Source organism: Lissotriton helveticus, chromosome 2_1 (genome assembly GCF_964261635.1).
Source record: "Lissotriton helveticus chromosome 2_1, aLisHel1.1, whole genome shotgun sequence".
NCBI classification, from domain to species: Eukaryota; Metazoa; Chordata; class Amphibia; order Caudata; family Salamandridae; genus Lissotriton; species Lissotriton helveticus.
The window spans coordinates 1,183,611,096-1,183,634,699 of NC_136059.1; the positions used below are offsets into that span (position 1 = coordinate 1,183,611,096).

Here is a 23,604-nt window from a genome sequence, read left to right on the forward strand (position 1 = left end):
CCTGTGACTCTTGGGGTTGTCTCACCCACGCCACAGACACCAATGCATTATCGGATTAGACCAGTATCAGTTTCTTGCAGCAGTTCATACACTATAAAAGTTTGAATGGTGCCTTTTCACTATCACACGACTTCAGCAGACAAAAAACGTCACCAGCTGTGTCAATTAAGGTAAATCTATATTTCTTGCTTTGCTCTGTTTGAGTGTAACAAAATGCATCTTCAACAATAATTGTATGGCCCGAGATCTAGTTTAACCATTCAACTATTGTCTTCAAGCAAATAATAGCAGCGGTGGTAATTTTTGTAAAGGTAGTCCATTATGAATTGTGCTCTCATGTTTACATATTTGCTCATTTGATAAAAATGATAGAAGGAAAACAATATTTAATAGGAGTTCTTATATTGGGCTTTGGAGGGAAACAGTGGAATGATATGGACCTTGAGAGTCCATCTTCACCAAAAGTGAGCAGGAGCAGATAGGGTCTCTCTCCTACAGGTGACAGAAGTAAGAGGTGTCTGCTCTCACAACCTGTGTTGGCACCTTCTGACAACCTCTGCTCAGCTGGACTCCTACCCACACACACACCGCTTATGCAGAACCGAGGGGAATATTACCAACAAGTAGCGATATTTATCGCTAAATAGGCTTAGTGACGATTTTTTTATCGTTGAGCATCGCCGGAATTCATCGCTGAGATAACTTGCTATTAGCAACGTTTATCTCCAAAGCGATAAATGTTCCGGGCAATAGCGGCGAAATGCGTGAATATCGCTGAGAATACAGCGATATTCACGCATTAGCGATGAAATGCTCTTAGCCATGTTATCCACCTCCCATTGGATAACATGGCTAAGAACTGGTCTGGGCAGGTGTTAGTTTTTGGAGATATTCGCGCTTAGCCCGAATATTTCCATCGCTACTCCTGCCTTGCTAATAGGCGATAGCGACGTTAGTGACTGCTTTCAGTCGCTAACAGGTTGGGTACGCCCACTTTGCATGTCATTAGCGATAAGCATTGCTGACATGCAAAGCGCTCGCTATCGCCTACAAGCTGTCGCTAACTGCTGTTAGCGACAGCTTGCTAATAGGGCGATAGAATTATCGCCGCTTAGCGGCCGAAAACGGACGCTAAAGCGGCGATAAGTCACTATCGCCACCCTTGATAATATGCCCACAGATCCGGCGATCTTGCCTTCGCCTAAATCACTCCTAAAGTGTGGAACGACCTTTCTCTGCACATCAGAGCCTCCGTGTCAGTTCTCGAATACCACAAGAAACTGAAGACCTTGCTCCCAACTAGCCCTGACCCCGCCTCGGCCCCATACAGCTCCTGCTTCAGTGCCTGGATACCCTTCTGGGTAAGGTGTGCGCTATATAAATTCACATAACATTATATATAAAAGCACTGAGTTGTGAGTGTGCACTCCCCCATACATATTCTGAAATACTGCTCCAGGCATGGTTCTAAAACTGAGACAAGGGCATGGGTCGTACAATGGACGCAATGGGATGCTCACTGCTGCTTCCACTTTAGGGCACCATGTATCTGTACGATGCAACGTGGAACACTGGGGTGGCCCACAGTTCACTCTTCTTCCAAGTAACATTCTTGGTCGTTCTTTAGAGTACTCTGTCTAAGGGTCGATATGGTACTTAGCTAAAAAAAACAAGGGGCAGATTTACAAGCCCCTTGCGCCACTTCTGTGTGACTTTTTCCATGTTAAAAGTGACGCAAAAGTGGCGCAAGGGGCTTGTAAATCTGCCCCCAGGAGTTTAGTTGGAAGAGCACATTTTCATGTCGCTTGACACAGAGGACGTTTACGTGACATTTCATATATGTGTTTCATTGAAAGGTAGAGCTTTCTTTCCAAAATAGGTGCTGTGGGGGGAGCGTTTAGTTCACTTTATAATATGTAATTCTCTAACCTACATCACATGGTGTTGCTCTATAAACCGATTTTCCAAAGTTTTAGGAGCTTCAGGGCATAAAAATGAGCGAGAGCGAATATACCTAACAAACACATACCACTGCTATAATATTATTGCCCTTAACATACACACTGTCCTGACCTCAGTGTAACGTTTGTTGACCTATAAGCAGTATTCTCTGATCTCTTTATCATATTCACCGTTACATTTTCCACTGCGTTTTCCCTTTGGGGTTTGTCTATTATTTTCTAAATGCGGGAGTCTTTTCTTATTCAAGGGAGTTGTATCTATTAGCAGACTCAGTGATAATAAATGCTGAGCCATTAGCCTAATCACATTGTGGCTAGAACCTAGATTTCACGTTGCACCAGATTTGTAAACTCCCGCGTTGACTTGAAGTTTCTTTCTTAGAACCAAACCTTGTGAATATTAAAATATGGAAATGCCCTTCTCCTTTGAATGACAGAGACTTGTTTGTGCTTCCAGAAGCTGATACGTCTAATGTGCACACCCTCCTTCAGGAAATATAACCCTGGTTTAGTTCCGCTTCCACACAGTATGAACGAGCTATTTACGTGCAGCTGGCTCGAGCTCGGATACCTTATAGGACACCGTCTTAGACTGAGCCTGTAATGGAGGTATACCACTGACGTCACAAGTACCTGTTCACGCATATCTGCTTGAGAAAAGATACAAGCTCACAGTTGCAGTATGCACTCGGCAAGCTCAGCAGTGAGTCACTGGTCCATAGGAGTCCTGCTGTCCGCGGCAGGCGCTTCCGCTAAGGAAAAATAAAAAGATAATAACATATTGTTACTGTTATTATCATTTTATTTCTCTGCAGGGAGCCAGGTTGGGACGGGGTGGGGCTGGGCTGGTTCACAGGAGGAGGAGCGGTATGGGCACTACTAAGTGTGTAGGACGGTTAGGCCCACGTCTTGGGCAGGCCAAACCATCATGCGAACTAAGCGTTTCTCCACCAGGCTGGGTTGCAAAGCCAGTTAGAGAACTGTCCCACTGCTCCCAGGTAATGTCTGAGCTACCAAACAGGCAACTCAGACCAATCATGACACTGCTGTTATGCTTGTGACAAATGCAAAAAGAACAGTTGATGGACAGACTGCAGAATAATGTCATATTTGCATATGGCTGGGTCCAAACTGGGGTGGCGTAGTGGGCAAAAGTACGATGGATTTAACCCAGATCTCTTGACTGGGGGAGAATGTTTGAATCATTCAGCATTCCGTCCATCATTTGTTGCAGTTACACTTTTTGCCCTAAGTGGGGTGGGTATGCCCAGACGTGGGTCCTTTGCTCACTGTGCCACTAGAATCAAGCTAGCCTAGCTGATGAAGGGTGACATACCCTGAAACCAATCCTAGGACGCTTGTTTCCCGTCCAACGTCCAAGTAGGACCTGGCTTGGCAGTTCGGGCTGGACTGTTCCCATGAGACACAGGGTAAAGACTGATTTGCATATGGCCGGGTCCAAATTGGAGTGGTGTAGTTTTCAAAATGCGATGCAGCACACGCAACACAATTCATTTTATTGATTTAATTGTCAACTTACCTGCATTCATCCATATTCCGGTATTTACTACCCCCCCCTGCCCTGCCTCACATATCCGCCGGTAGCACTCTCACCAGGAGCCGCTACTGCTTCTTAGTGCACACTATCCCTCACAGACAACTCCCATCTTGAAATTGGCTGCTATCTGACGAAGGAAGTAACCAGCTTTTAATTCTTTGCTTTGAGCTGCTGAGGAGGACAAGAGAGGGGTTTACATGCCATTCCATCCGGGCCTCTTTAAACAGAGATGCCCCCTTAAAAGATCATGGAAACACAGAATTGTGAAAGTAAAAATAATGTTAACTTTATGTTTTTTTCCTTTTTTAGACTAAAGCTGCACAATGAATTCTATTCTTCTGCTCTCTTGTCTTCTAGTGATGGCAGTTTATTTATCGGTAAGATGCTGCGCCTACTGTATTTTAAAATGGGGACTTCCTTGATTGAGGGTCTGATTCACAAAGAAAGTAGTAAATCTACACTGGTAGATTTACACCTACTTCGATTGTAGATTAACTACTATTATTCAAAAAGAATCCCAGGAATCCACATGGAAGACTGTGCCAAGTGCAGATTTCCAGGCAGATTTGTGGAAAAGTCATGCACTATTACAACCAGTATCCCGTTTCTGGCTGTACGGAGTTCTCAATAGTGGAGTACTCCACATAGAGGAAATAGGACCTGTATGCAAATGTCACATAGCTTTTTTTTTCTCCACACTGAAAATATTTTTCCCTGCTGAGAAACCCATCCCCTACACCCCCACCAAATCTAGGGGAGATTCATTCCCGATCTCACCCTGGAAAGAGATATACACCACCCCTTAATTGGGAATTATCATTGAGGATGACTTTGCACTCATGGTAGAGATCTACACACCCATAAATGGGTTTCTGGCTGCAGGAATCACTTTGTAAATTACTGGTAGGCCTAAGTAAGGCATATATGGAGGTAAACTTACATTTTAGACCACCTTTACCTTTTTTATAGGCTCTAAATCATTTTGGGCTAAAAAACAATTTTTTTTGTTCATGTGGAAAAAATGTATTGTGGATCTTCTGGTTCGAAAGAATGTCTCTTATCCCATGCCTCAGGTGTGAAGACGGTCGAAAATAGCCACTATAATACGTTCAGTTCTTCCTTGCCACAAGGGTGAGATTCGGTGGGCATGCCAAATAAGATACATTTGAGATTAAATTAAATCCTCAAGATAAAAACTGCATTTGCAAAGTTAGAAAAATGTAAAATAAAAGCTACAAAGAATTTGTCAAAGACATGGTTTGCAAAGGCCAATGGAAACCAACAGATATGAATACAAGTCTATTAAGAGTGATTCTAAACACTGAATAAAATACATATTAATTTGAAGTAAGAAAGCTAATGTTTGTCTACGGTACTGTAAAACTCCCCTCTTTTCTTCAAGCATTGCATGTATAAATACTTCTTTTTCCATCAATTCCAGGTTGCAGAGGAGCATGAAAGAGAGGCTAGGAGTTCCAATGTGAGTGACTTCAATTTTTATATCATATGTGCACATTTACAAACTCAGGAAATATAGAGTTTTCAAATTTATTTGACCCCTAGGACTAAGGTCCTGATCTAGAGTGTGGGTGACAGGCTATGCCATTACATACACGACGGATATCCCATCCGCATTATTACAAGTGCATCATGTCTTATGCAGGATATCTACTATGGTTGCAACAGAGTAATCCAGCCGCAAACCCCCAAAACAGGCCCTTAGACTACAGGACAAGAATTACTTTATTGCTGATTTGGGGGGGAAAAGCAGTTTTCACCCGATTCACCCAAATTGGTTTTTCAAGTCCTGCTATACTATCATATGTATATATCATATATCAAGTTCAGCACGGCAGTCAGAGACAGGAGAAATAATTAATAGCCTTCACTCATAGAAAGAAAACTCCCCGTGTGTCGTGCTCAATGATATTCTGTCTTGCAGTACTAAATTCCTGCTTTGGGTTATTTATTCAGCACCAACACAATGACAGCTGGATGTAATTTGACAAAAATGGATCCCCACTATGTTCAAGGCAGCAGTTTTGCCAAAACCATGCCGACCTTTATGGCAAGGAATGACTCGATTGTGGTGAGCACCCTTCAGCTGGATGGATGAAGGCAAGGTGGCGTTGCTCTAGCAGCCCTGCACATGATACTGCATTCTTATCTAGGACGGATCCAAACTCATGGAGACTAGCATTTGGGTCTGAGACTTTGCATTACTTATCATTTGTGCAGTCTCACTACAGAACCCTTTAAGTAACAGACAGCATTGTAAGCAATTTTCTTCTGTATACTAAGAGTGGGCTTGAGGTCTCTCCATTGCTCATGATTTGACTGATTTCTTGTCTATTCCAATTGCCTGCTTCTGATTCAGTGGTTTTCTTCCCTGTACTTGTGTTTGTCCTACTCCTGGAACATTTAAATTGTACCCTGGTTTTTGATTGGTTGGTGTCTCAATACACTGCTGCCACCAGGGGAACAACTTTTCTTTCTGCTTGTATTGCATGGCATTTGTGATTTAGTCTTTTATGGAAATTTATGTACTGCTCCTTTCTCGCTCTCTGTTTCACTCTCAGTTTGATGTGTTATGTGCTCCCTTTACCTCTCTTAACCCCACCAAAGTCTCTCTCTCTCCCCTACCCCAGTCATCATCTTCTGTTCCCTTTCTCCCAGCTACCTCATTATTCTCTCCACCTCACTTAATCCCCAACATTGAGCACTTATCAGTGTCCCTCTGTGCTTGCATTTCAAGGCCAATAACAAAGACTGGCCATCTTCTTGTAATATTAACTTCTATGTTTCCAAAATGGCCCATCACGTTGCGTGTGGCACCATGAGAAGGTCATCTTGGAAGCATTGAAAATAATATTAAAAAACGTTCTCTTGACCAATGTATTTCTGCAAGAATTAGCAAGTCCAATAAGTCAGACTGGACATCTTGAACATTGTTTTCTATGCTATCTATGTGGCCGCCACAAATCGTGAAGATGCAACTTGGCTGCCATGTTGGCAATATACAAATATGATTCAAAGAAGGCCATCCTCACTGTTCCCTATTTCATTGTTTGCACTGAATTAACAAAATCAAAACAAGCAACTACTAGCATTGGTATAGGAAGACCAATTGGCTATGCCAATGCCTGCTACTGCTTAATTTTAAAATGAATCTACTTGCAAAGGTGCATATAATAAAACAGAGCTGACTACATTGCTGTTTTTCTGAAGATTAGATAGTATTTTAATACACATGCAGTCAAGATAAGAGAAGGCTAAGTTTATTTCACAAGTGTTCTGTTTGGCATAGTTCCTTCTATGTCTTGCAAGAGATTTACAGAGCCTTATTTATGAAGGCTTGCAACACTTTTATGCCACCCTTGTGTCACTTTTTGTGACACAGTGGCAGTGTAAATAATGCACCATGTTGCGCCATATTTGTGAAGTATCTAAGCAGATGCGTCACTTTATAAATGCCTGCCCTACATTGTACCTGTGTCGGGTATATTGTATGCACATGAAAAAGCCTAGTAGAAGTGGGGTAGTGGAATCTATCATTCACTGCGGCACTTCTAGGATGCTACTACTCCGTCACTACCTTACACCTGCCCCCCACCAGGCGTTAGGGTGATGCAGTGCAATAGGAATAGGCCTCCCTCATCTATTGCTGGAGTTGCATCATGCTTACGACACAACTCCAGCCATGTGTGGGTTTTGCGCCAACAGATACGTCAGAATTCCTCACGTACATGTCATTCCTTGAGACATGGTGCAATTATAATAAATATGGCGCATCCATCATGTCGCAAGGAGGGTGTACTGTCATAAATGAGGCCCACAGTTTTTAGATGAGAATGTGCTACATGTTGTATTTGACCATGAGCACAGGGCCTGTCACTGATTTGTTGCCACCTATGACTACTAGCATGTGTGTGATGCTGTAACTGATGATTTGCTGGGGCTGGACTCGAGGCTGAAATCCACCACAAGAAAAGACTAACACGTTTCAAATTTATTAAGGAGTGGGAAGTTGGTATTATTTCCAGATACCTTCACTGATGACTGGTCTTGCTAATCTAAAGAGGGTTACCTGTCAAAAAGAGTAGATGAGGAAAGGGGGCTTATCCCACCTTTCTTTCAGCTACCTTCTTCATTATAGAGTAGTACTGTCAATGTTGGTTAAAAAAGGAGACAAATGAGGTAAAATTTAATTACATCTCTTTTGCATGTTTGCTTTAATGGGAGGGGGTATTGAGAGACAGCTACTAGAGAAAGCGGAAAGGCACACTGTGAAATCTTGATGTCGGTCATTGATAAATCAATCAGTAATTTGAACGCTTTAATCCCCCCCTTAGGCATCGATGGGCTACTCTAATGAGTATATGGTAAATAGAGTTGTTTTACAAATTTTCTAAATGGACATGCCATGGAGACTTAGGGCCTCATTAGGATGGCGGGCGGACTTTGTCCGCCCGCCATCTCAACGTAAAACGGGACCGCCCGCCATTAGGGCGGCGGTCCGGTGGGGGCCATTAGGATGCGCCCGCCACACTGGCCGGCGCATCCCGCATTTTTAGCATTGCGGCAATGCTAAAAATGCACATTGCGCACTTCAATGCACATCATGACAGGCAACATGCGGTGCCTGCCACATTGTACAGTGAGGTGCAGGGGTACCCCATGTGCACCCCCCATCCCTCGGAGTCCCTGGGGGCCAGCAACAGGTCCCCACAAGACATTCCCGCATGCCTTTCCGTGGTGGCAATGCCGCCACGAAAAAGCATGTTCCTGCCCACATCCTAATATGGATAGGGTGTCTAACAGACACCGCCACCATATGAAACCCTTTTCCGCCCGGTCCACTCGTGGACCGGGCGGAAAAGTGACGGATGGTCTTTCCGTCCGCCGCGGCCCCCACTGCTATAGTAATATGGCAGGGGGGAAATGGGTGGTGGGCGGGGAAGAATGTCGGGCGGATTGCCACTGCCCGCATGGCGGTGACGATCCGCCCGACATCCTAATGGGGCCCTTAATGTCCTTACGAAGTGGGGAGGGCCAAGCTCAGAATGGGTATGACAAACCTATCTATGTCCATAAATGAGTTAAATTTGTGAGGTAACTGTTTGTTTTCCAATAGGCGGGGGAATAGCAAATGGTCTTCAGAGGGTAGAAGACAATGTCCCAGTCAGAAAACAATCACTGGAAGGGATGAGACTAAAGTAAGGAAACCAGCAGAAGTCAGAGAACCAGGGACTGCAGCTATTCACCTCCATGTTGTCATGAGGTAGTTGCTAGACTTGTATTTCCCAACATTTTTGCAGGTCACCATGGCACTTACAGGCTTTCTCAAGAGTCTCAGCTTAGCTGTCAGTATTGGAGTGACAGTGTGAGGGGTAAATAAGATAATTACCATGTTGCCTAGGCTTGTTTTTTCTAAGCTTTCATCCAGCCTTCCATATATGAACTCTGGACCTTCTATTTTCTCCCCTCTATGCTAATGAAGGGTCGATGTGAGCTTGAATTGGGCTTCTTACTGTAGTCCAAGATCTTTCACAAATGTAGGTGTGAGGCAGAGAGATCTGTGAGGGATGAAAGGTACAAGGAATTCGCCAGCCCACATCCCTTGCTTCTCATTATTGCTTACCCACACCTGATGTCCGCTGTTATTTACCAATCCCCCAAGCTTTATGTTCCTTGCTCTACCCTACTGAGCATTGCATGCTGGGGATTTCTTCAATATATGGGGCACTTAAGGTGTTTTTTTTCAATATGGAAATGTGAGAGGGCTCTGCTCCTCCAATAATCCTACTTCCACAACTACTGTGTTATGGTCATAAAGCACTATTATGCGGCCAAAAGTGCAAACATCACAAAAACAGTACAAAATAGGCATATGGGGTGGTAGAGTAAAGCATACTATGGTAGGAATTGTAAAGTGATTGGTGGGACAGTGGACAATGTAGCACAGGGCTAAAAAAGAGACTATGGATCTAAACAGAGGCTAAAATGGGGAATTAGCCTCTGGCAGAAGAAAAAGAGTGTAAGCTGCATCTAAACTCCTCTGTATGTTTCCCTGCAGCCACTGCTCCCGAGTGGACACTTCTCACCATCTAACACCTCTAAAATAAAGGTGGCCGACATTGGGCAACACTAGTGTAGATTACTCATATTTACTGCCAATTTGAATTTCCAGCGTGACTTATTTTTTGAGCCTCACATCATCCACTGTTGATTTTCGGGTTCTCCATGATCCATGCTGTGGTAGAGTTGAAGGACAGTTGTTCCCTTACACCAAGCGCATGTGAGATGGGAGCAACACAAGTCAAATCCATTCCCAGGGGCAGCCCATGTTGTGACATCCCCCTCACTGTCTTTTACTAACACAACTAATTAAACCATTTAATCAGAATCCTAGTACTTTATTGGAAGCCTGCAATTCTGCCTTTGAAATGTAATTAAAGCTATGTTGAATGTTACTCATCCTTCTTAACTTTCTGTTTGCAGTGGAAAAAAAGAGGTGGCTATGGAAGATACCCTCCAATTTATTACCCGCAGGTACCGCAATATGGATTCCGTCCCTTTTATTATCCTTTTTACTACCCTATCCCAACAACTACAACAGCTACGACCACAACAACGCCAACAACCACTCCAACGACTACAACCACTGCAACCACTACAACTAAAGCCCCCACCCAGGGAGGCTAACTCATGACAAAAGGTATGAAGGTTTGTAACTCAAGGACATGCTGAACATGTTTTCAAATGCTTTATTCAAGCAAGTCTTATGATTTGGGTCCATAATGAAGTTCTCTGTGTTTTTTTTGAAGAATGGAGACATCATGTTCTCTTAACACTAAATTAGAATATGCATAAAAAAAATCAATTTGCTAAAGCCGATAGGCTGGTGCCATAGTCCAGGTTTGCTCACTTACGCTCTTGTGGATAGTGATCTTTCAGATGCTAACTTTCCCTTGCTTGCATAGAAAGTAAGTACCTATTTTCTAAAGCTGTGCACCCACAATCCAAAGGATGAACCACAACACAAAAGATAGAACCAATTTACTAAGTATTAAAAGCCTACGTGCGCACCACCACCACTTAAGTGTATGTGGCCAGGGTTGTGGACCATATCAAGGGGAGCAGAGAGGCATTATTACTAAGACCCCATTCTTTTTCATGGCCCAATGACCATGCTGCAAAATATTTTTCTAGATTTTAAATCAATCATGCTCTGTTTATTAAAAACAGCTCCCATGCTTTCTTTATTGGTGTATTTTAAAATATAGAAACAGATTCTTTAGGCTTGTGGGACCCATAACATCTTTTCACATTTCTGTTGCGTTGGGCGAGCACTCACGGCCTCACCTTTTAATTAATAACCATTCAAATGTCACCTTATCAAGCAAACGTCCATCTAATAGCTGATAGGAACAGAGTTGATCTGCTGTCAACAGGATTTCATTATATTTGTATTAGTAAGTCCACCTTCTGCTGCCCTGTGTTTTTACACAGATCTTCCCATTGCTCTGATTGACATTTATTCACACTGTGGTTGTTTTCACGTGTGAAACATTTTTGTATGTGTTCTAAATATGAATGAATTCCCATATGCCGCAGGTGTAGCCCAGTTTGTGGTTACTTGGCCATCTGCTAGGGCCTGAGGCTTTCTGATCAGGTGTTGTTGTCTACAGGCTTGCTTCAAAGAACTTACCCTTTACCTCATCTGTGCAACCTCTATTAACTTAAAACTGAGCTGCATTTGGCAGTTTAGCAAGCTATCACTACAAGGTGTAACTTGGTAAATACCTGGGCAATAAAAAGTGGCTATTGTCAACGTTTTTGAAAGAATTGGAGTGCATGCAATGTCTTCTTGCTTTCCCCAGACATCTTCTCCCCATAGCCAACCATTGACTCATGGGGCATGTGCCAATGGCAATTTCGCTAACAGGTGATCTTCTGCCAACCACAATGTTGCTAGGACATATATGCCAACACCTACACCTCTCCTAAAGTAATATTCCCAATTTCTAGTACGTTGTGACTGGTGGCAAAAATGTGATTTATTTGTGGAAGCATTGTGTCAATTGAAATGGAACTCCAAAATGTGAGAATATATTAGGAATATCTTAACTGGGATCAAAACTAAAATGTTACTCAAGTTTACCTTTTAGTATAATCATTACTCCCTGCTGAGGCACAAACTTTAAAAGGTTGTGTAAGAGTTTTTAGAAATGTTATAAAAGTAGCTTCTAGTTTTTTGTTTTCTAAAAAAGAAGTCCTCAATTTTTAAAGGTTAAAATAGGATGTAAGAGCTATTTGTTTTTTAAAAGACAGAACAACAAAGACATTTAAATACGCTGAACAATGCTTTCAAGAATGATGGCATTGAAGATCATTTTTTTCTACTTCGTGTGTGTGTATGTGGGAGAGAAGGAAGTGGTAGGGGAATCTCAGCTGGATGACATTTTGAACGTTCATTAACAGCAGATGAGAAATTCAACCCTGCATCCAGGATATGCCTTTGTGTTCTACATATGTGACAATTTGTTATTCATTAGAAGATGATGAGTGGACATAAGAAGCAAATTTGTGGTTGCATTATTAACTTAACTCATCTCATACATCTACCATAATTACACAGAGGGTTTTTTGAGCATTTTAGAAACTCTGCTCTTGTACATGTCATTGTAAGAATAGGGAATGAAAGTCTTTTGAGAACTCTAAAATGTGTACTTGGATTGCTATATTGTAGTATTTGATAACCTCACTTGAACATTAAAAAACTCCTGTACCACTATGGCTCTTGTTTCTCAAAATGTTTTTGTCACTTGGCAGTATTGCACATATGCTTGTGAGGAAATGCATAAAATGTGCTAGACCTATTCGCAATGTGCAGTAGTGTATAGATGTATTGCCCACCATCAGGGTCTGACTGGGACAGATAATAGGCCTGGGGATCAAAATAAAAGCGCCCTCTCTTAGGACCCAATTATAAGTCTGGCGTTCTGAGGAGCACCACACTTATGGCGGTGCAGCAGTGGTGGTCCAGCCACCGCCGCACCATCGGCCCAACGTCCCATTATAACTTGGGTGGTCAGACCGCCATGGGACTGCCGCCAGGGAACCGCGCTCCCTGGAGGTAGCGCGGTGGTCCAGAGCTGCAATATGCTTGGCAGGATTGCCATTATCCCACCAAGCATATTACGAGTTTCCTCTCCCTTACGGTGTTCATGGTGGATCCACTGCCATTGAAACCGTGGTGAATATGAAACAAAGGCGGCTCTACAGGGCCCCCTGGTGCCTCAGGCAATGTGGATACCCACAGGGGGGCACACCATGTGCCCCCCTGTGTGCATGCACACTTCCTGCATGGATGTTAGTCCATGCTGTGCAGGAACCTTTTGTGGCGTTCCCATTGCGGTGCCTTTTTCAAAGGCACCGCCACCTTTGAAAGAGGCAGCACAGCGGGAAATAGACTGCCTGCTTTTAAGTTGTAATCTCGCCCGCCTTGCAAAAAGTTATAATCGGGCTCTAAGTAAATTAGATATCTAAAAAAGTGGCCTATGTTTGCGAAATGGGGCAGTTTTGAACTTGACAGGTTGTATACATTTTTTATAGTGTATGGAAGACTGCCTAGATTTGACTTTGCTGCATTCCATGTTTGTTTTAATACCAGGGAAATTAACAGTAAAAACGGAACCAGCAAACAATACAATTAGCCCATAAAGACCCCAAAAAGGCAGCTACACACTGACCTGTCACCCCAGCCCACCAGGCCCATTGCTCTATAGGCCAGTCTGACCTTGTCCACCATGTGCATAAGGGGCTTGTTCATAAAGCGATTTCACATTTTAGGTTTTGAAGCATGGGTATGGCCGGCACATTTGTGCGTGTGGCATCCTTTTAACCCCTCCCATGCTCGTGACGGAACCGCTCCGTCACGAGCCTCGGGTGGGCTGTGCTGGTGACGGAGCGGTTCCGTCACGCCCCGCTCGCCGCTCCTGCGCGGCGCTGATTTCGTGCCTGCGCGGCGCTGATTTCGCGCCTGCGCGGCGCTGATTTCGCGCCTGCGCGGCGCGTTCTATTGAGCGGGCGGGGCCATGACGGAACCGCTCCGTCACAAGCACAGCCCACCCGAGGCTCGTGATGGATCGGTTCCGTCACGAGTACTGCAGCGCCGCGCGGCCCCCTCCCCCCTAGCGCTGCGACGGAATTGCCGCCGCAGCCAAGGGGTTAAGTAAAGTGATGTACACAATAATTTTCTTTTACCTGGCCTGTCTTCTATGTTGTTTGATCTGACCATATGCAAGTCATAAACAGACAGGACTGGCTCTCATAGAAAACATATTGCAGAGAGACATTTTCTGCTCGAATCAGTCTCCCGCTAGTAACTTTTGAGACTGTTTTTGACACAAGTTGCATATTTGCTAAAAAACAGTCACGAAATTGCATAAAGTGAAATTTTGCGAAAAGTCATCAATTTTGCATGAAACTAAATTTGAGAATTTCTGCAAATGTTGCCAGCGTAATTAAAATGTTGCAGAGGCATACTGTACTGCTGGGCTTTTGTACTGCATGAGCAGAGCTACTTTCTGCCGAACCATTCTTCTATTAGGTGGGATATGAAAACATTATTTTCAGATAATGTGTGCTTAAGGACAATCTACGGGGGTATGCTCACACCAGTCTCTGAGAAGCCATTTTGTAGCATGATGGGTACCTGTACCATGTGAAGGACTTACATCCTTCGCAACTAATAACCCAGTTCTCTACACATATTAATTGCATATTGTACACTATTCAAGTGCTAACTAACAACACCTCAAGTGAAGCATGCAGGCGGAGGACGAGGGACCTTCCAATTGCAAAAGTTCCTTGACCTTTCACATGTGTGGTGATGGAAACAATGAATTACTAAATACCGAACATGTACACAATACTTAGGGCCAGATGTACTGTGAACGTGATTGAAAAAAGCAAGTCACAAATTGAATAGTGACTTTTTGCTGTTATTAAATTTCGCAATCTGACCTAGGTACTATATGGCAGAGATACCCGCCACCCCCTCTCAACACAATCCCCAAGGATGGGAAACCGAAACGGTTCTGGACTTTTGGAAGGCGGGAGGGAGTGACCCTACCGGCCGTATTTATTAAAATATGAAACAAAATCAAAACATTAAAATACAGTTTCATATTATGTACAATTTCATTTCCACATTACGATGTTTGGCTAACCTTAACAGATCTCTGATACAAAGATTCTCCTAGCCGATCCAACATCCTACAAAACATTTGACTTGAAATTGTACATCCTAACGTTAAGGGCCAACGGCAAGGTCGTAACCGGTGTCAGATCCCTAAACCGTAAATACAACCCTCACTTGTGAGAGGACCAACCGCACAGAGGCGTACCTCAAGTGCATCTACCAATTTCCCTTGGACTTGACGGGGGCCCCAATGAACTCGACGCCATTTAACGGTCGTCCGAGGACTCGTGTGAGGTGTCTAAGAGGTAGCGTAAACCCCCTCCCGAACCCCACACAACTTACCCATCTGCCGTCGCAGATGTCCTGGCCCCGGGAAATTCCCCAGGAGGGCCCGTAGCCCCTCCTATCCAGGAAGGGGCCTTGACCACCTTTCCTTTCCTTCCGGCGGCCTATCCTTAGACGGAACCGCCTCCCCGTTGAGGGGCCAATGGCCACCTCCCCCGAGCGCTCCCATCCGTAATGGGTGACGCCCCCCCATAGGGATCTTCCAATTACTGCTCACCGATCATGACCTTACCGCCTGACAATAAATACGACAAATCTACCTAAATTACTAAATCACGAAAGAATTATAACCTATTAAAAGCATGATTACTGATCAACACCACTGCAAAATCCTTTATTTGCACAACATACTGAAAGTGACCATCTTTATTGCATACTCAAAAAATTATCACGACAATCCTCACAACCTGTAAGAAAATAGGGTTACCCCATCCAAAAAATTTTATTTTTAAAACAAATAGCTGTCCTCAGCGGCTGGTGGGTGGGTCAAAATTGGCTCTTCGTTCCGTCCCGAGCTCACGTGCAGTGGGGAGGTGCAGCTTCAGAGCACAGGAACAAGAGGATGTTTCTTGGCTTGTTGCTTCTTTTATCCGTCTTCGGGGCGGGCGTCAACCCGCCCCCGCCCGCCTCTGTGGGCGTGGCCGAGTGCCTCAGTGTCTAGGCCAACCCACTCCAGGGCGGGAAAAGGCGCGCCCCGGCTACGCCGCTTCGGGCATACCAGCCGAGACTCGCCTCCCGCCCAAGTTGGCTTCCCGGGGGGATCGTGGTACTCCACCATACGTTCGGGGGGACCGAATGGTCGCCCCTTTCCATATGGCAGAGATACCCGCCACCCCCTCTCAACACAATCCCCAAGGATGGGAAACCGAAACGGTTCTGGACTTTTGGAAGGCGGGAGGGAGTGACCCTCCCAGCCGTATTTATTAAAATATGAAACAAAATCAAAACATTAAAATACAGTTTCATATTATGTACAATTTCATTTCCACATTACGATGTTTGGCTAACCTTAACAGATCTCTAATACAAAGATTCTCCTAGCCGATCCAACATCCTACAAAACATTTGACTTGAAATTGTACATCCTAACGTTAAGGGCCAACGGCAAGGTCGTAACCGGTGTCAGATCCCTAAACCGTAAATACAACCCTCACTTGTGAGAGGACCAACCGCACAGAGGCGTACCTCAAGTGCATCTACCAATTTCCCTTGGACTTGACGGGGGCCCCAATGAACTCGACGCCATTTAACGGTCGTCCGAGGACTCGTGTGAGGTGTCTAAGAGGTAGCGTAAACCCCCTCCCGAACCCCACACAACTTACCCATCTGCCGTCGAAGATGTCCTGGCCCCGGGAAATTCCCCAGGAGGGCCCGTAGCCCCTCCTATCCAGGAAGGGGCCTTGACCACCTTTCCTTTCCTTCCGGCGGCCTATCCTTAGACGGGACCGCCTCCCCGTTGAGGGGCCAATGGCCACCTCCCCCGAGCGCTCCCATCCGTAATGGGTGACGCCCCCCCATAGGGATCTTCCAATTACTGCTCACCGATCATGACCTTACCGCCACAGGCCGGATAGTTGACCGGCTATCCGGACCCCCCACAACAACTCCTGCCTAAAGGTCATGTTATAAACTCTTCAACCAGGCTATGAGGTCTCCTATGAGTAACTCATTCCCCACCCGGGACAAATGAACACCGTCCCCCAAATACATACTGTCCCCTCTGATACAACCATGCGAGACAGAATGCAGAGAACTTGAACGAAACAATCTACTCACTTTGTTATTTATTTTCCTTACTGAATGGTTCAGAGAAGAAACAGAAATAGCCCCCCGCCACACTTTTCGTGGGATCATGTGGGACCATGCAATTGTGCACCCTGGAACTCTCCTTGCCAACCAACTTACTGTGGAAAGCATTGCCTCAAGAAGAAGTCGTCTACCAGTGGCCACCATATCGTTGCCCCCAAGATGGACTATGATTATAGACGGCGGTGACCTTGTCCGCCCTAACAAACCCTCGAAAAAGGATTGAAACTGGTCAATACAGAGCCCGCCCTTTCCGTAGAAGGACACACTGTACCCGTATTCCCCAGCCACGTGAATCATGTCACCTGCTTTGAATACGTCCGCGGCACGCCTCACGTATGAGTGGCCCACGACCCACACCTCCTTTTTCCCAGCCGGTGATGTCTGACCGCTGGTCCCCATGTGTCGGGTCGACTGCACAGTCCGCCCCGCCTCGTAGGCTTGCGCAACTGAAAACCAAACAAAACAAGAAGCGTGAGTACATCATTACAGCTTCATAACATGTGCAAGCGCACATACCTTTTATAACAGTTCGAGGACCAGCGCCCTACACGTTTAACTTCTTCTACACTCAGACCCCTGGCTGTAGCCTCTGTAGCAGCCCCTATCCGAAAAGAGTGGGTCCCAAACTCGCCGGGGTTCAAGCCCGCGGCCGAAATCGACATCGCAAGCACCCGCTGGAACTGAAACCTTGTCAGTGGGGTGGTGTCAGCGTGTCTCAACAAGGTCCCCCCCCATGATGCCACTCTCTGCGCTAAATATTCCTCTACGCAAACCACAGGGCACATGGGGGACCCGGGAATCCTCTGTATGATTATGCAGTCCCCAAACACACCCTGATCGGTTTTGGACCTGACAAACGAGACAGTCATTGTCTCCCCCTTGACCTGAACGTGCTCTTGGCACAATCCCCCCATTGTATCCCGCTTGTTCCTCGCCACTAGTTCGCTTACCCGCATAGCCCCATGGAATGCTAGCGCAAAAGCGGCTCGGAATAACACTGTCTCATACTGTGATGAACACGTTGCCGGGAGTACGGAAAATAACAGGGCCAACCTATCCAGACCTATCGGGCGCCTCTCATCTGCTTTGCGACCCTCCAGGCGTTGCCACCCCCGTAGCGCTTTCTGGACTACGAAAGACGCTGTCGGGTCCTGGATCCCATGAGCCCTTGCCATAAAGGAAATGGCGGCCCGATGCCTCTGGGCCGTAGCTACTGATTTGCCTGCCTGATGTAAAGACAGCAAAAATTTAACGACAAGCTCCTCCTGGCCCCAAAGCTCCCCCCTAGCAGAACCCAAAAAGGACCAGTAGGAACGGAACGCCCCTTCGTATGCCTTCCTTGTCCTGGGCGCTAAACTCTCTCCCACGAGGTTTTGTAGTTCGGGGCACCGAGAGACCAGAGAGCTTCGGGAAAGGGTGCTGCCACCGGGTCCGCTGCGGGCAGAAAACCCCAGAAGGCCTGCATATGGAAACGAGAAAGCGCATCAGCCGCTTGGTTCAATACCCCCGGGACATGTCTTGCCCTAAAGAGCACATTCAACTGCATGCACAATAGCACAATTTCTTTAAGCAGTCTCAGCATCCATTTGCAACGTGCTGCCTGATTATTGATACACTCTACCACGGTCATGTTGTCAGACCAAAACACCACCGACTGATCCCGGAACCCCTCAGGCCAAGTTTTCAGGGCCACCAAAATAGGGAAAAGTTCGAGAAAAGCAATGTTCCTCGTCAATCCGCACTCATGCCACCATGAAGGCCATTTTTGAGCCGTCCATTGTGTGCCGAATATGGCGCCAAAACCTATACTCCCCGCCGAATCTGTCCACAGCCCCAGCTCCTCAGAGGACACCGCCGGTTTTATCCAGACTATTCGACCATTGAAATCCGCCAGAAATGCCAACCAAATGCGCATGTCCTGGCGAACCTCTGCCGAAAGCCTTGTGCGCTGATGACCCTCCTTCAGGCCGACCATGGCTTGTGCAATCGAGCGGGAAAAGGGGCGGGCCATCGGCATTACTCTCAGGGCAAAATTCAACTGGCCCACCACTTGTTGTAATTGATGCAGTTTTACTTTAGTCTCACTGATACATGTTTCAAGGGATGCCCTGAACTTCAAAACCTTTTCTCTTGGTAGTCGAAAACAACCCTCTACCGAGTCGAGCTCGATCCCCAGAAACTCGAGGGAAGTGGAGGGACCCACGGTCTTACCTGGCGCCAATGGCACACCAAATTGGTTCATCAAGACACAAAATTCATTTAAAGCCTGTCCACATTCTGGATCCCCGGCTGCCCCCAAGAACAAAAAATCATCGAGATAATGCATAACATGTTGAAAACCCGTCTTCTTTGTGAAGACCCATTGCAAAAAACAACTGAACATTTCAAAATAGGCACAAGATATAGAACATCCCATTGGCATACATCTGTCCATGTAATAGCGACCCTGAAACCTAAAACCGAGGAGACGCTGATCGTCTGGGTGTACCGGGAGCAACCGGAACGCTGACTCTATATCTGATTTTGCCATCAGCGCCCCGGGCCCCAGGCGATGCAACATGGCGACGGCCTCATCGAAAGATGCGTACCGCACCGAACACACCTCCGGGTCTATCGCATCATTCACGGAAAGACCACGTGGGGCTGACAAGTTATGTATCAGCCGAAACTCACCCGGGTCCTTCTTGGGGACCACCCCTAGAGGGGAACAAACAAAATTATCCACCGGTGGCAAGTCAAATGGACCGGCGACACGACCTCGAGTCACCTCCTTCCCAATCTTTGCCTGTACCACAGCCGAATGCTGTAAGACCGATAGTTGATTCGTACAGTTAGCTACACCCTGAAAATCCCCCACTGGGATGCGGAAACCATATGAAAACCCGTTCCGCAACACCCCAGCGGAAGCATGATCCGGGTATTCACTGAGCCAAGGAATCATTGCCATGGTATCAATCGGAGTAGGTAAAGTCGCCCCTCGGACTATTTCAGACCTGTTTGGCGCTTCCCTTACCACCGTTATCACCCGTTTTGGCTCTGCACATGGACTCAGGATGGGATGGCTGCCCACACCCCCCACATTCATGTCTGAACTTGCATGACCCCTGGGGCCTCGAACATTTACCTCTGTTAAAATTCCAACAGATCCCCCTTTTACCTGCGTTGCCACTTGTCTTCGAGTGGTACTCGCTACCTGCACCCGTCCCAAAGGATGTCCCAGAGTATTGGCGGGAAGATTCACCCCCGCTACTCCCTGACAATGGTATTTTTAACATTCCAGTACTCTCCATTTTTTGCCATGACACGGAGTCGTAACAATCCCAAGTCAAAACTGGGTCATGTTCCTTAGCTTTTCTAAAAATATTGTCATAGCAGAACCACTGATTGCCCCCATACGCTACGGAGTACTCCATGATACGCGATTGATAAATAGGCAACTCGGTCAGCAACTCGGGCCTGCGCTCACCCATGATGGAGGTAAAAATGCCCCACGCTCTGCCCCAAGTACCAATGTTTTCGTCGACCTTAAAGGCGGCCATTTTTGCGCGCCAAACACTCGGATGCATGAGCTCCTTTTGGCTCTTAACATGCTCCATCTCGTAATGGTCGGTAAGCAAAGAAAAAATATTAACATACTTATTCGCCCAAATCTTTTCCTTAAGTTCCAGTGGAACATGCTGAGCCACCTTCTCCCTTCGTGAAGGTACGGACCCTTCCCCCGCAATCGGCAATGGCCGCTTACCTGAATCAGAAGCTGCATTTGCCGCCGAAACTGGGCCCGTTGCATTTTCCGCCGCCGTCACTGGCGGGGTAACAGAAGCTGGTGTCTTCGCAGCCTCCCTAGATTCCCGCAGTTGTCTCATTACTGCCCGGGCGTCGTCAGCCGTGGTGCCCTCGTTATCTTTTCCCAACCACGCTGCCAATTGTGCCGCTAACTCAGGAGGCATATCTTCTTTGTTCACGGGGGTGACCACCACGGGGATCGGATTCCCCCCCTTCGGCACCGGGGTTGGCTCCTCAAGTGGGGTATCAGGGACCGGAGTTTCACCCCCAAGCGCCCCCTTTCTGGACCTCTTGCCTCTCCCACCGGGGACTACTCCCGGCAAAGGCCGTTTCGGTCCTCCCTCCCCGTTCTTAGTCGCCATCTGCTTCTTCAAATCGGCTACCTCCTTCATGAGCATGCGGAGCATCTGATCGGTACTGACCCGCTTTTCGACTTTCTTAGGCATTCCCAGACGAGATATCTGTAAAACAAAAAGAAAGATTACAACACTCAAAATTGGCTCTTCGTTCCGTCCCGAGCTCACGTGCAGTGGGGAGGTGCAGCTTCAGAGCACAGGAACAAGAGGATGTTTCTTGGCTTGTTGCTTCTTTTATCCGTCTTCGGGGCGGGCGTCAACCCGCCCCCGCCCGCCTCCGTGGGCGTGGCCGAGTGCCTCAGTGTCTAGGCCAACCCACTCCAGGGCGGGAAAAGGCGCGCCCCGGCTACGCCGCTTCGGGCATACCAGCCGAGACTCGCCTCCCGCCCAAGATGGCTTCCCGGGGGGATCGTGGTACTCCACCATACGTTCGGGGGGACCGAATGGTCGCCCCTTTCCAAAAGGTCAGTTCACAAAATACCAACTCACAGGGGTTGCAGAGCAACCTGCCTAATTAATATTCATTGGGCAGGTTGGAATTTGCGACCTTTTGTGATTGGCTACATACACAAGTATGGTGGCCTGCAAGGAACAGCAGACCGCTATTGCCATGATTGCATTCCAAAATGGAAAACCTTTTTCGTAAAGTGACCATGGATGCTCTCACTGAAGCCCCCTGGACCACTACCTACTCCCCTGAATATGCATCCCAAAGGAGACTCCTTCTCCTTTGTGAATCAATTACAACCCCAGCTTGGGAGTTGGTAACAGATCAATGGTTTGCAACCAGAATTATAGTTGTAAGCCTCTAATACACCCGTTAGTACATTTCATTTTGGGAGCAATGCCCCATCAAGCCTCTTCCAAATTTCAATTTTGTAATGATTTCTACATATGTTGATTCACAATAAATTGTTTTTGAATAATTTAATGAGGTTAGTAAATGTGCAAAATATTTTTGGGAGGCTGAAACCCCTGTATTTTACCAAACTAGAGGTTTTGCTCCTGCAAAAGCCCTTTATAGATCTGGTCCTACGTTGTTCATGAAAGGCCCAGCAGCACAATATTCGTGCTAACTACCCAGCACCCCAAACCTTTTTTAGAATTGGGGAACATGTTTCTTGGCAGCACAATTGACACACTGTACAGGATAAATGTAAATTGCAGAGTGCAACCAGCCAACTTAAAAATCTGGAGTTATGATTCTGTGTACCTAATTACGACTCAGACAGAGTGTTATCTCTCTGATTAAAGGAAATAGCTCTGTGATTACAAGTTGCACTGGCTGCCAATTGGCACCAGATATACCACTCAGCGTTTCCAGGGATTTTCCGTTTATTTATGTAGAAGAAATTTGGAAACATAGCATCAATTAAAAAAAAACATACAGGAATGGGCCTGGTAAATCCAGGTCCAGTATGGTATTTTTTCATTTAGGACAGAAAAACGAGGACCATCATCGCCCGGGGAAGGAATTAATTCTAGCTCCAGTAATTCTAGCTCCTGTACTTCACCGCTTATAATTGGGACCGCTGCAGGAGACTTAATTGCTCAAATTAATTTACACGATCTAAGGTTCAATTTGTTTAAGATAAGAATTCATTTCAATAAGAAGTCACAGTAAAAGCCGATTGTAATTTATTGTTTTTTATTACAGATCATGGACAATTTATAATGAAGACTTCCTTGGAAAAATGTTCACCATCGTGGGTACAAGTGGATCATAATATGACATTCTCTGCAGCTCTGCCCTATGAGTCCTGGTTCCTTTATTGCCTCGACTAGGCCAGGATTAAACCCTCAGCAAACATGATGTAAAATTATTGCCTTTTTTCTTTTTTAACCTTCAATGCTCTCTTGTTAAAGAGTTCCATAGAAGGTGAACAAATCTCTTTTCTTGGCATAAATGGAAATTATTCGATTGACTGCTTTTAGGCTCTGTACACAATAAATCCCAAACTAATACAATTATTGGTATTTTTGTTGTCTTTATTTTTTATAAAGGCGTGACATTATCAGCTCAACTTTGTTGGAAAAAAAACAATTCATCAAAACAAATATACATTGTTTTCAAAATTGTTGTTGCTTGCTGTCAATCATGAATGAAGAAAGAAACAAGAAGGCTAGGTTCTCTGAGGATGTTGCTACAGGGGCTAGCTGGCTGGGTCCACAATTACAGATAGCTCTACAATCAAACTTACATGTAAAGTAATTGTAATATGCAATTTGTGAGGCTGTAAACTACTTTTCTTGAGTGATTATTTTCTTCATTGTGGTAGTAAATTGGAATTTGACCTTTGCACTGTAATAATACATATGTGAATGTCTGTTTTGAGTACAGTTGCACTAAATAATGGTGTTTTTTGCCCTCCTTTATTTCATTGTCCTAGCATAAATATATTCATGAAGTAGTGCAAATATGTGATGTATGATATACCTAAGTAAAAAACAGACAGCCTGATTTAGATTTTGGCGGATGGGTTACTCGATCACAATGGTGACGAGTATCACGTCCGCCGAAGTATAAATTCCATATTATCTTATGGGGTTTATATTTCTGTGGATGGGATATCCATTACCGTT

The 23,604-nt window shown here is 45.6% G+C and overlaps 1 long non-coding RNA gene across 1 annotated transcript; it reads left to right on the forward strand.

The window, feature by feature from the left end:
• Positions 1-3,823: 3,823 nt before the first annotated feature.
• On the forward strand, positions 3,824-22,755 carry LOC144819664 (uncharacterized). The gene is made up of 4 exons (XR_013607501.1): positions 3,824-3,896; positions 4,961-4,999; positions 10,021-10,237; positions 22,679-22,755. It is a non-coding gene; the product is annotated as an uncharacterized LOC144819664 (long non-coding RNA).
• The last annotated feature ends 849 nt before the right edge of the window (positions 22,756-23,604 follow it).